Consider the following 14,998-nt stretch of genomic DNA (forward strand, 5'->3'; position numbering starts at 1 on the left):
ACACATGCACATGCATACTGACACTGTTAATTCTACAAATATATTAGTGTACAAGGAATGAATTTCTTGAAGAATGGAAATTCCTCAAGAAATTTTTCTCCAGTGTTCCTTCCCCAAAAATATAATGGTAGATGATACAATCACAAAGAACATGCAAGAATTTAGAGCTAAGATTAAGACTACTATAAGCAATAAATATAATCATTAAAAATAAAACACACACTCAATGCACATATATAGATATATATATATATACATATATATGTACATATATATATCATAAATATATATGTACATATATATATCATAAATACACACACACACACACACACACACAATATATATACATGCACATACATATATACTTAAGTATATGTACATATGTATATAATATAAATGCACATGCATACTGACACACATGCTCGCACTCACGCACACACTCATATACAGAGACACACTCACACACACAAACACACACACACACACAGTCCCTGAATGTCGCAGTACAAATTGAACAATCAACTTTACACATCATGCTGCTGAAAGAAAATAATCATAAGATATCAAATGCTTACTAAAGGTCATCAGTCATATGTCTGTGTATGTATGTATGCATTTGTGTGTGTGTGTGTATACGATATGGGCACACACACATACCTATGTACACACAGACACACACTGCCCTCTATCTCTTCTTCCATAAACAAAACAACCAACATCTGTATTCTCATGTTCTTTTAGGTGAAGCAGATATCTGATTGTTGGACTGAATGTTGAAGTATTCGGTCTGCATGCATACAAATTTCAGCAAACTTATATAGTGCACACTTACTGTATGTGTATACATATATATATATATATATATATATATATATATATGTATGTATGTATATGTGTGTGTGTGTGTGCATGCATGCGTTTATATATATATATATATATATATATATATACAAGCATATATCCATATCCATAAATATATGAATATATTTGTATTTGTGTGTGTGTGTGTGTGTATGTGCACGTCTATTGTATTTAGCTACCTATACATGTATGCATATGTGCATGCACATATACATATATATACACACACACACATGTATATATGCATACATATTTATCTATACATCTATCACTCCCTTCCTCCCTCTTTCTCTTATATATGTGTATGTGTGTGTGTTTCTGTTGTATCTAGCTACCTATATATATGTATGTATGTGTGTGTGCCTGTGTGTTTGTATAAATATATATATATACACACCGACATGTATATAAGCATACACATTTTCTATATATCTATAACTAACTCCCTGTCTCTCTTATATGCGTGTGTGTGTGTGTGTGTGCGTGCGTATTATATATACTTAAATTATATTGATGTGTGGGTGTGTAATTGGACAAATACACAAACATAAATATAAAAGAATTTATATTTTGCAAATGTCAATGGGAAAATGTGAAACTAATTTTGAAACTGAAGGCAGATGCAAATGAAACATTCTGTAGTTTGTTAATAATAATAAGAAATATGAAATTAGCATTTGATAGTGGGTGGGTAGCTTAGACATATTTATTACAAACAATTTCAATTGAAATGAATCACAATACATAAAGGGCCACACAGCTCAGAGATAAAGGTCATAAGTTTAAACCTGGTCCTATATATCAGTGTTCAGTTCAGCAATGAGAAGAGACTGTAGATATGAATCTACTTCTGGATTTACACAACAGTAGCTCTCGACAACCGATACAGCTATGGAGAAACTTGCTTATATGATGTGTATATAAGCAAATCAATTTAATGTGTCATCATTGTTGTGGATTTTCTTGATCTGAAAAGGAGTCCCAGTCATTCCAATTCCTTTTACTTCACCTTCTTCTAACATGGCCCCTAAGGTGAGAGCCAGATTTGTTAGAAACATTCAGAGAACGTTTTTGCATAGGAGCATTTGTAATTATTCCACAATGATGGCCAGTTTTTTTCTTTCTCATCTGGCATCTTTGGTGCTCTTTGTCTTTTCTGTTCCACTCAAGGAATTCACAGCTAAGACAACAGAAACTTTTCTTTTGCTTTCTATTCTCTGGGCACCAGACAATGTGAGGTTCCACTTTAATATATCTCTGAACTTCAATTGTGGTCTTCTTTCTAATGTGTCTCTGTTGTCAGTTCAGAATGAAAGATGGTGCTTGGAAGTCATAGAGGGACTTCAGCAGCAATGTAAGCTCTCAAGCAAATTACCACTCTGGGCCCTTTACTATTTATTTCTTGACTAAAGACCACAACATACATAGGTCAGAACTGTGAAGCCCTGAGTAACTGTCCAGTGTACCTATGCCTTAAGATGGCCCAAGGGGTCGTTTGTTGCCCATGCTTTGAACATGGCTAAACAAGTACCACTGATACTTGATGGTTGGCACTTCCATGCTTCCCATTTTTGTTTGTTTAAGGGCTGATAATTTTGTAATAGAGGAGTTTCCCTATTGTTAGGGAGTTAACTGCTTGCAATATATTTGATGCAAACAAAGACAAAGAAACAAACAAACTTCCTTTTACATTACTTTAGAGATTTTTTTTTACTAGTTTCAACAATTATAGTGTGGCCCTTCGAAGACACTTCCTTCAAAGATTTAGTCAAATAAACCAACAAACAATTAGCAGATAAACAGAAAATTCATTCCTAAATTTATCATTATAATACAGAGCATGACAGCTTAGCAGATGTGCTTATATCATTCAGAAGAAAAATAAAATGCCTTACATGCATATCAACAGCTTGCTCAATGAATATGTATTATAAATTTAAAAAGTGTTTGACGAGGAAAATCACTTCCCTTTCACTTCACAGCACAACCGTCTCCTATGACTGCTGGAACAATACTGAAGGGCAGTAGGACTGTGAGTGAGGTGAGAAACACACTGCCGCAAGTCAGCTGGAACCTGTTGTAACACGTACGTGTATCTTGAAAAGTAGAGCTAAGAAACAGTTTTAACCATGATATCCATTATCAACAACCTAAAATGAGTTGGAAATTGCTACTCTTGTCTCAGAAGCATTTTGATTGTTGACCAGTGTAATTAATTCAGGGTGGACACTGTTTTTATCAGTCAAATCTAATAAATCAAGTCAAATTGTTATACCTTGGATTGAGCAATACTCAGTACCTGTCAGTATTTGAACCTATAATCTTATATTCAGGGTAACACTAGAAATTTAAAACTATCCAGCCACTTCTGGACTTAAAGATCAGAATCATTACCATTCAACCAGCAAAATCAGAAATGCATGTCTTAAAATTTTATTTTCTTTCTAAATTGACATTTGTCCAGATTCACCTTTGGATTTGTAGAAAGCAAAAATAGAAAAGTATTTAAGGCAACTTCCCTTCATAATCCCTGCTGTATTTAATCTGCCAATCTATAATGTAATCATGCAGCTTTCTTACCTATTTCCTAATAAATCTTGTGCAGTAGCAGCAACAGAGGCTGGACCGTATTGGCCTCTAGATTTAGATAAATATCTTGTATTGAGTAGCAGAAAACATGACAGAGAAAGATTTAGTCATCAGCTGAAATGAGAAGAAACACTTTGGGAAATTGAAGGAGTCAGCTGCGAGCAACAAACATGCCAATGTTACAGAATGAAATTTTTCATTTTTCGATAATCACAAAACTGTTGAGATAACAATAAAATTGTCACGCTTGTAAAATATCGACTATTCCAAGATTAACGAGCTGCTAGCCGAGTGTTAGCTAACACAATTCTGAAAGTGGGAGACAGATTTACGAGATGGCTTTGTTAACAATTCTTCCATATGAAACAAAAGCTGGAAAGAGAAAAGCTCAGTTAAAATTATAACTTCATGCAGAATAAAAAAATTTTTGCAACAAAATTTTGAACCTCTAATGAGGTATTTAGAGGAGAAATTTATTTCTAATCATGTTGGCTGCAATGGTATGAATATTAAATCTTCTTGTTAATATGATGGAGACTGTATTAAAGAAGCTTCGTTAAAGATTATTAATAATACAATTTAAACAATATATTTCCAACTTCTCTGGAAGTCAAGATTACTAATGTCAATATTTATAAATGGTGTTTCAATAAAAGTGAAAATGAAGATAAAATACAATTTCTAAACTTAAATACTAATTTGTTTATAGAAACATTTGCATTTTTTTAACCATTTGTTTTTATGTTAATGACTGCAATATTTTAATCATATTACAAGATTTAAAATAGCCATGCTAGGAATCCTCAGGAAAGATATGCTAGTATGAATGGTTGCTTTAATCATAGCACTTGCAATGGAAAAGATACAAGATATACCAAATATTTAATGGCAGAATGAATTCAGCTTGTGTAATACAAACTCTACAAAGCCAGTCACATGATAAGCTTTACTGTTTTGTGAGGAAATAATAAAATAGACAAATTCTAATGAACCCAGTGTTTATCGTTGGAGAAGAATATGACTCTCTGAGTAAGGTCAGTATTTAATGAGGTCAACACCATGGTAACAATCATACTTGGTATGTTAAATAAAAATAGGAAAATACCCGACACTGTGTAGAAACAAGGAATTCATTTAACCCTTCAGTATTCAGATTGTTGTGTCAAATGCAATGCTTATTTATTCACATTGCTTTGAATTAATCATACGTCATCTCATAACTTTGAGATTTTGATGATGAGATTGTATGTTATTAAAATGTCATTGTAGGTTAGGTGTGAAAAGTGAGATCTGGCCAGTTTGAACATAAAAACAGGTTGATTATTTGGGCCAGAGACAGCCAGTTTAAATGCTAAAGGGTTAAAAATGGAACAAAATCTCTGGAAGACATAAAGCTAACTATAAGTTGTTAACGAAGGAATTAGTCAGTGCACAGCTGACAAATAGGTGCAGAGATAATTATGTTTTGAATATAAATATGCAATGAGTTAATGCATATTGCAGCTGCAAAAGAAACTGACAAACAGCTGCTAGGATAAAATATACCAAACGTGAATATACTTAACTCACTAAGAGGTGACATACGATGGAGATGACAAGAAAAATAACATATGGCAGATTCATCCACCTCACACCAGCATTTAAAAGTAGATGTTAAGTGGTGGTGATGGTGGCAACAATGACAATATCAACAATGTTGAGGATGATGATGATGGTAACAGTGATCAAGTTAATGATGATAATGACACAAACAATGACAACTGATAAAAATGATGATGACGGTTGAAATGATGATGATGATGACGATGGTGGTAACGATGACGACAACAACAACGACAATGATGATTCCTACTCAGAGCTATTATTCATTTTTGAGAAACTTGAATTTAATTGCTGTTGATGAGAAAAAAATTGTATATAGAGTAATATTTTATATTCTAATTGAAATCAAGAGACATGATATGGATCTTTTTTGTGAAATATTTCATCAGAAAGCTGTTCCTGTTTTGTCAACTGAAGCTAGATTAGAACTGGTAGAGAGAGAGAGAGAGAGAGAGAGAGAGAGAGAGAGAGAGAGAGAGAGAGAGAGAGAGAGAGAGAGAGAAAGAGAGAGAGAGAGAGAGAGAGAGAGAGAGAGAGAGAGAGAGAGAGAGAGAGAGAGAGAGAGAGAGAGAGAGACCCTGCAAACTGCTGAAATTAAATTTTTTTATTTTGATGTTATCGTTTCAGAGATGACAATTGTAAATTGTCTAAGAAGGAAAACAAACTGAATAGTCTGCTGGCAAACTGAAATAAAATAATTTACTAGCTGGGCTAAAACGGGAAATGATTTTCACTAAATATTCGTTGATATTAAACAAAAACGTTTGATTGAATAAAATGAATTTTAGAAACATTAGAACAAGTTCAAAGAGAAATCTTTGGCGATTACAATTTCCAATATGTTATATATAGTCGATGAGCTGTGTTCTGAAATGTTTGAGTTGTTATTGTCTTGCTTATATAATTGCCCTGCTTTCCAATATTTGGTGCAACGTATAATGTAAAATACGACAATGAAGAAGAAGAAGAAGAATAGCAATACTAACTACCAACATGGCTCAGAAAGATCGGAACAAATGTAAAGATAGAACACCTACAAGAATCATCATTGCTTGGAACTGAAAGAGTTCTCCACAGAGTTCTTGGAGCATAATCAGTAAACAAGTGTCACCTTAACCTGCTGGCTGTGGACAGCTGACACTTTCGATCATAGCCAGCAAAATAGGCTGAAAGTTTTCATCAATTAATAATTAATGATAATAAACAGTGTTTTGGATTTATTCAATGCAGAAAAGGCAGAATTTATGTGCAACTTCAAGAAGACTAACCATTGGAGACTAAATCAAGAAACAAGTCATTAAAGTATTGAAACAAAGAATACCACACAAACAAATAAACTCATCAAGGCTGCAAGTAGGGCTGTTGTAGAAAGGATGGGATTGAAGACCAATGAGAACAGAACATTGACAGAAAGAAAAGGAAATAAACAACCTTGGGGACAAAAGAGAATATCAGAAGATATAAGGTCCCAGAACAGGGTACTGTCAATACTTGATAGGAACAGAAAAGGAGAAGTGAAGAATGATCGCAATTTTTTTAAAAATTGAAGAAGTATGGAGTTGATATGAAAGGATTGAGTATTTTCATTGAAGAACTGAAGCAGTGTATACTTGTCAAAACAGCATAGTTAACTAGGTCTGAGCAATGGATTAAGCAGTTCTGGCAAAAGTGATTGTTTAGAATCAATGAAAATATATTTTATCAAGAAATTAATGAGCATTTAGCATGCAAAAGATTTCTTCCTGTTGCAGATGAGAGCCAACAGTTTTGGGGTAAAATAAGGAATAAGCAACCACAGCAAAATACTGGAGCTGAATGACTCTGAAGCCGGAAACAGTTTCTTATCCCCAGCAAGAAGCTATCTTCTTTAACAAAGACAGTATCAGAAATATGAGCAGAAAGATGCACAACTGGAAAGCAGCAGGATTTGCTGGTGTGCAGGGATTTTGGATTAAAACAAAAAAAAGTTCAGTAGGTGCCATAAATTGATTGCAGAGCTATTTAATGCTTTGATTGATGGAGCAGAAGAAATTCTAAGGGGGTTGATCAAAAGACAAACAGTCTTGTACTTGAAGGATGTATGTATCAAAAGGAAATGCTGCCAACAATTACAGGCCAATTTCTTGCCTTTCAATAAAATGGAAGTTACTGTCAGGAGGGATTGCAGAAGAAATGTACAAATTTCTTGAGATAATAACATTTTACCAATGAAGCAAAAAGGTTATAAGAGGAGATGCGGAGGTTCGAAAGACCAATTATTAATAGACAAAATGGTAATGCAAGATTGTAAGGGAAGGAGGACAAATTTGGGAATGGCCTGGATTGATTATCACAAAGCTTATGATATGATTCCACATTAGTGGATCATTGAGTGCTGAGGTATGTTTGGAATTGCAAGGAATGTAACATGTTTTGTGAAGAGAAGTATGGTGGGGTTGATAACTGAGTTGATATAGAACAGACAAAGCTTGTGCACTCAGAGCACCAGGAGAGGGAGTTTGCAAGGAGAGGGAGTTTGCAAGGAGATAGCTTATCTCTGTTGCTTTTTGTACTTTACCCAATCCCTCTGACCTTGGTGTTTAGGAAAAGCGAATCTGGGATATCAGTTAAAGGAAAAACACAAATAATCAACTATCTCCTCTCCATGAATGATTCCAAGCTGTATGGCAAAGATGAGGTACAAGTGAGTTCCTTGGTGAACACGGTCCACTGTTTATGGAGGGAAAAAAAAGATTGAAGATAGGAACTAGGTCTGGTGTACATTTTTAGAGAAATTTAAAGAACTCAGCTAGGTTGTTATGCTATTTAGCCTTTAATCACCAATTTTCAAGCAAACACCTATGATTAAAATTGTTCAGGTTGTGGACTCAGAACTTCATTCTGCCATGTAAATTCAGAGACACAAACACTTTTAAATGGCTGTCTTTGTTGCAGAAGCAACATTCCTCTTAAAATAATTCTGATAGTTGACTCCTGGGTGGAAATGCTAGTGGTAAAGAGACAAGAGAAAGAGGAGGGAGAAGGGGGATAGTGATAAAGATAAGAGTAAGAAGAAAAGGGGAAAATGAGAAGGATAGATGGAAAGAAAAGTGAAGAATAAACCAAAAGATAGGAAATTTAATGAATATTAGAACTAAGAATGGATGTAGAAGGAAGAATGAAATCTCTCCTTAGAAACTGTGTGGGAGAGAATTTTGATAGAGAACAGAATGTTGCAGCTACAGATATAGTATGAGATGAATAGAGAGCAAAGAGGCGACATCATTCTTATAAAATAAATATCATAGTTTAAAAGGCTTCATGGTAAACTGTATTTATAAATAATATTGAAAATAATTTTTAAAAAGAAGAAACAGTGTAAAATTAGATCAGTAAAACCCATTTCATATATAAATGGTACTATATGTTATAGAATGATTAGTTGCAGAAAAATCTGAATAAAAATAATCCCTTAAGCAGAATATAATGAAGGATATTGATTAGAAAGTATGTTTATGTATTCTCATCAGTTTTAGAGCAGCCTTAAAATATCCCTCCACCAATTTAGAACAAAAACTGTATGGATTCCTCATAAAGGCCACGGGTAGAGATACAACTGACAAAGAATAAAAATAACTCTAAACACTCCTCTTTATTAATGTTAATTCAATGAAAAAATTTGTGAGTGTGATTGGGTGTTTTCATTATTATTATTATTATTATTTATACTTCAGTCAAAGAAGAAGGTAGCATCTACTACCCACGCTTACTATTTTAGGCTAATGCCATCAAGGCTGGTAGGGGAAAAAGAAGGAAATTATCTTTAGATTAGAAACATAGCCTTAGAATAGACTGGATTATGCTAAAGGCACCCAAAGATTAGTTTCCTTTTAAAATCTGGTTGCTACTGACAAAAGAAAAGACTAATGCATAAATGTAGGCTCCCAACATCTATGATGAATTAATTTTTAACCCTTTAGCATTTCAACTGGCCATATCAACCCCAAATATTCTACCTGGTTTATATTCAAACTGACCAGGACAGGTCTCTCACATCTACTTTATAATGTCATTCTAAAAATAAACAATCACATTATCAAAATCTTGAAGCTACAAAACAATGTGAATAGATAAGCATTAGATCTGGCAAAGTAATCTTACTGCTAAAGGATTAAATGAAAACACAGCAAGCAGGATCTAATGGATTCTTTTATTACATTGTTTCTTTTTATTTCAAAATAAACTTGTAAAATGATCCACTACCATCTTGCAAAACACTTAACATCATAAACTTAAATTAAAACCATAATGGTTCCATGACACATACTCACGTGGAAGGTTAGATCAGCACCAAACCAATGACAGGCTGGGTCCACATATGTAGTGGAAATAAGATAGTGGACATTTTTACTTAGAGTTTGGAGTGTATTAGTTGCAATTTGAAGAAGTATATTAATTCAGCCTTCCTTCATTGTTGCCACTTCTGATGATCAAAGTGATTTATTAAGATTATGAATAATGTTCTGTATCATTCATAGGGGAATCCCTCTGGAAGGAGCCAGAACTGCAATAGAAAATGTTGATTCATGTCCATAATTGCTTTTAATGAATGCATATTGTGCCTTAGAACAATATGCATTCATTGTTCTCCATCACAACATCACACCCACGGATTCTCACGTAATTTTAAATAAGAACCTTATTAAAATTTACACAACTCGGGAAGAATGACTTGCAAATAGCTTCCCCACATGAAAGATGAAAGATTGCCCTATGGAGAGTAATATTCCTTCTTGTGATTTGAATGGATCATGCCTTAGGAAGTAGGGTTAATGTGCCAATCAGTTAAACTTCTTTACTGTTGTAAGCATTTAGACCAGGTTTCTCTTCCAAGGATTACTTCCTCCAGCATGGTCTGGAGTCACTGAATAAGCATCATGTGTTTTGCTCTTTCTCCAATGAAAATAATTGTCATTATTTTCCAATAGTTCACTTGAAAATTTAGTGAATCTAGTCTAAGTAAAATATGTCACCAAATAAGCCCTGTACTATGCTACAGCGTCGGTAGAGCCATGGCAAAGTTGCAAAAGAAAACAAAATTAAGCAGTACTTGTTATGCCATTGCCCATATATTACACTCACTCTGAAAATTCTGAAGCAGATAAAGAATAATTGTTGTGAGACATGATCTCTTTAGCTTAGAGCCAGCTTCTTAATTCTACTTCAATAAATGTGGATCTTCTTTTAGAATATCCAAATGGCTGCCCACAATCTGAATACAATCACAAAGTTTCATAAAACATTTTCCTGGCTACTTTTACACTGAAAAAAGGAGAAGCAACTTAAAAGAGAACAAAGCAAACTTTACAAAAAGTATGACAAAATATTTATTATCTGTGTTATAGGGAGGAATTACCAAGAGATTATATTTACACTGTACCATGGTTGATGAAATTTTAATGAATAAATTATTCTTCCATTTTCAATTTTATATAAGCTTATGTAAAACATTTATTTCATTCATTTTTGATATTTGTGAAGGAATAAAGAATAACAAAGGTTGCAAGCATGGAGAGAATAACAAATGAAAATTGTTCCTGGTTCATATAAGTCTCTATGATTCAAGGGAAAACTACGGGTGAAACCAGTGATACAATAGTACAAAGAGTTTCAAATGAAAATGCAGATGTTGTCTGTCCCCCAAAATACATAATACCACAAGAAAGCCTCTTCGTAAATCTTATTGTTGTAATAAAGGAAGTTCCAAATATGTCTTAATCTGTTTAAAAGGAGCATGTATCACCAGAAGCCATAACTATGTGGTACTGAATGAAGAAAGGGTATGATAGTTTATATGGATTAACAACATATAACACTTTCTCCACTTAAATTGTTAATACCTATATGTATATAGTACTACACACATCATATAGCTTTTATCATAACTTATTAAATACATTTAATAGATTATTTCGTGTGTGTGTGTGTGTGTGTGTGTGTGTGTGTACAAGTATTATGTATATTCATTATCATTATTTATCACGTAGATTTAATAAAACGTTATTACTTGTGCATGTATACACTCATTGCATATTCTTTACCATAATTTATCAAATACATCTGCTAGGTTGTTATTATCTGTTATATACTCACACCTTACCTATATCCTTTATCATCATTTATCATGCGCATTCAATAAATTGCTACGACATTTGTGCATGTATGTGTGTGTCTGTATGCATACATATATATATAGAGAGAAATAGAAAGTTCTTGGCACAGTACTATATATTTGAAAATAAAAAATGAATAGTAATGGATTTTCTGATAATTTTTTCCCCCTTAAATAATTAGATGTTTATAAATTATTAGGTGTTTAGAAATTGTGACTCTGTATTGAGTTTCTCATTTAAAAGTGGAGTCACCATTTCTAAACACCTAATAATTTATAAATATCTAATTATTTAAGGGGGAAAAAATTATCAGAAAATCCATTCCTATTCACTTTTTCAAACACACACAAATACGCACACATGTATGTGTGTGTATGTATGTATACACATACATTATACATAGTCATTATAATTATAATTTATTGAGTTCATTAAAATATTAAATCTATTTGTTTATTGTTAGTTTAAACAGTTACAATGTTAGACATTTTAGCTTTCAAGATCCCATTCATTGCTAATTATACAACTGATATTGTGTGACTAAAGAAAGAATTATAATTTGTTCTCAATGTAATTTATGGATTTAAATATTTTCAAATTCTCATTGATTTCTAAATTGGTAAACCTTCAAGATTTTTTATAACAGAACTTGGCTGAAGGTATGTATTGGTTGTAAATATAGGTGCATCAGTGCTAATATTTGAACCTCATCTGGCTTAAATGTCACTCAGACTGGCTGTACACCAAGTATAACTGGTACAGTTTGATATCTATTGTAATCACAAGAAACCAGACCTCTTTTAGAAACTTTGGTTTCTCTCTTTAACATTTCCTTCAGCACAATTTGGATTGATCTCTAAAAGTTCTATGAGTTCTGCTAATGATTCAAACTTTGAAATATGTAGATGACAATACAGATAAACCATAGTAGATTTAGAAAGTCAAGTTAGTAGAGGAGAGTCGAACTGGTAGAAAACTAAGAAAAGGAGAAGAGATTTTAATAAATACAGAAGCAATCTTTTGTAGGAGCTGTGCAGCATACAGGTTGTATAGCATAGAGAGCACCTGGATGAATGGTCCTCCATTGCGAAATATCTTTGTTTTTACTTTCAAGGGATAACTTTATATGGATGGAAAGAATTGCATCATACTTTCTGTACTACAAATCCCTTATAGGATCAGTGGGTGGTGGGGTACAGTTTGGAGGAATCCCAAGCTTATTATTTCAGAACTGTTCTAACTTGGCAGATATAGAAAAATCTTTTTCCTAATAGAATAAATAAATTATGGTTTGCCAAAAACTGAGAAGAAATAATTCATAGCAGCAGAAGTATTTGCATCATGGCATGGATACGTGAATGGAAATCAAGGAACTCTGGTGATTATGGTAAATTAAATGTAAATAAGAATTATCAGAATGAGGTCTTTTAAAATCAGCTGAAAAGTATTTAGACAGACAATTTCAATAATGGTCTCTGTCTATAAAAGATGACTGACCTAATAACCCCACCACAACTCAGGCACTCCTGATCCAATCACTTTTCAACCTCTTGTCATTCTTGGTGCATTAAAACCCCTTCGCCTCATACTAACCATTTTACCAGGTCTTTTGGGGAATTTTATCCATGCTCATGTCTTTCTTGCAGGTATTCAGCTACAGCAGTTTAAAAGTAACATTACTTTCATGAACCTCAGTGCTGAAGACCCTGCAAAGGTCATAGATGCTGTAAACTAGTGGTTCAGCAAAAAGAAACCAATAAAATAAAAGGTATAAAAGATAAGTACTGGGTGTAAATGTATTCAACTAAACTCTCCAGTGTGGTGCCTCAGCATGACCACTGTCTGATGAAGACGAAAAAAAAAATAAAAGATCATCTTCATCATCATCATTGTCATCGTCATCATCATCATCATCTTTTTACATCCATCTTCCATGCTGGCATGGGTTGACTAGTTTGATGGGATCTCTTAGATCTGAGAATGTCATTGAGTTCCAACGTCTGCTCTGGCATGATTTTCTGCAACTGTGTGCCCTTCCTAATGCTAACCACTTTTGTAGAAAGTACTGAGTGTTCTTTCTTGTAGTGCCAGTCTTGGTAACATCATTCTTGTGGTTCATTACAGTTCATTCTTGCAACCAATAATCCTCAATAATACTTTACTTTTTAATATTTAAAAAGAAAAAGAAACTCCAAAAATTTAATAAAATTTACATTTGATGAAACATTCCTTTGTTATTGCTTGCAGTAAATGTTGTGTTGTGGCCCTTATGCCTATCCAAGGTTTTTTTGTATAGCATATTTATGAACATTTTACATTCCATCAAACATTTCAAAAATAAAAGGTTTTTGTTTTTACAACCCTTTGGAATGTATACTGTGAGAAATTGAGATATTGGATTGGCACTGCTATACCAGTAGATAAGAAGATTATTTCTAATAAAAATATGGTTCTAAGATTAAATACGGTGTCTTGAATATTGTACACTCTATATAAATTACGTACAATTTTCTTTGAAACATTAATGATCAAAGAAATTCTTCAGAGGATTATATAAAAATTGGTTGGGTTGGGGAGCTGGCTACTGTTTTAAGTTAGAAAGAAAAGTGATACAGCCATCTAGTCACAAAGGAACACAGTATAGAATGTTAAAATAATAAACGTGTGTGTGTGTGTGCACAAGTTTATGAAGGTGTTCGGTGCAAGAAAGAAGTTTACAAATTAAAAGTAATACAGTCCAGAAAAGTGAAGGAACAAACTAACATAACGAAGATTAACAATCCGCTCTTTCAAAATACTAATCTTCTAAGAATCTGTTTAAAGAAAAGATATCTTGGAAAGATATCTTTTATTTAAACAGAAGTCTGTAAGTATATTAAAAATTTCTTAAAACAGTAAGTGGGTGTATGTGTGAGTGTCTGTGTGGTGGGGTTTGATTTTGAACTTGTTTACCTTCACAAATGAAGATTTGTTTCCTTACCTGAAAACCGATCAGTTTATAAATAACTATTTCTACTAATTTTGAAGCACATCGGTAATGAATTACAAATTGGCAAGACATTTGGAAATGTTATGAGGTTTAAATGTTATATAATATTTCATTGAGAAATTTGATTGACTGCTTGACAGTCGCTTGATCTGCATCCAATAAATTGAATTCTGAAGAGAGAATCTTAGAAACCGACACCTTGAACAGAACATTTGAAATCAATAAAATTAAGGTCAGAATTGTGTTTAATATTTTGGCAGAATAGAAAGCTAGGTTATACGGAAAATTTTTTTTAACTTTGAATGTCTATTCACATTTTCATGGTATTTTGATTCTGTTTATTATTAATCAAACAAGTAGATACTAATAGTTTAGCTACCACAAATATCTTATAATATGTATTATTGATAGAGTCTCATGTTAAAGTGCTTATCTAATTCCAATACAATGAGAAATCTATGCCAATGTTAAGAAATATTTATGTCTATTTTGATTTATAGCTTGCAAGACGAAGAAGTCAAAATGTCTACTCAGTTATGAATAAATTTGAATAAATTATATCAGAAACTCACTCATCTTTGGTAAGCAACCTCATGGGACATTTACAAAATTCAGTGTTTTACAAGTTTTCAGAAAATCAAAAATACATTATATACCATTATCATAATCAAAGGTTAGAATCTAAAGCTAAGTGTCAGGAGGAAATATCTTCAATTTGATCAAAGCAATAAACTTTTATGCTTTAGGAATTCTTGTGAAAACTATCAGTTATAAATTGGTATGAATATAAGTTAACATGTCAACT

The sequence above is a fragment of the Octopus bimaculoides genome, chromosome 8 (genome assembly GCF_046866305.1).
Source record: "Octopus bimaculoides isolate indiv1 chromosome 8, ASM4686630v1, whole genome shotgun sequence".
NCBI classification, from domain to species: Eukaryota; Metazoa; Mollusca; class Cephalopoda; order Octopoda; family Octopodidae; genus Octopus; species Octopus bimaculoides.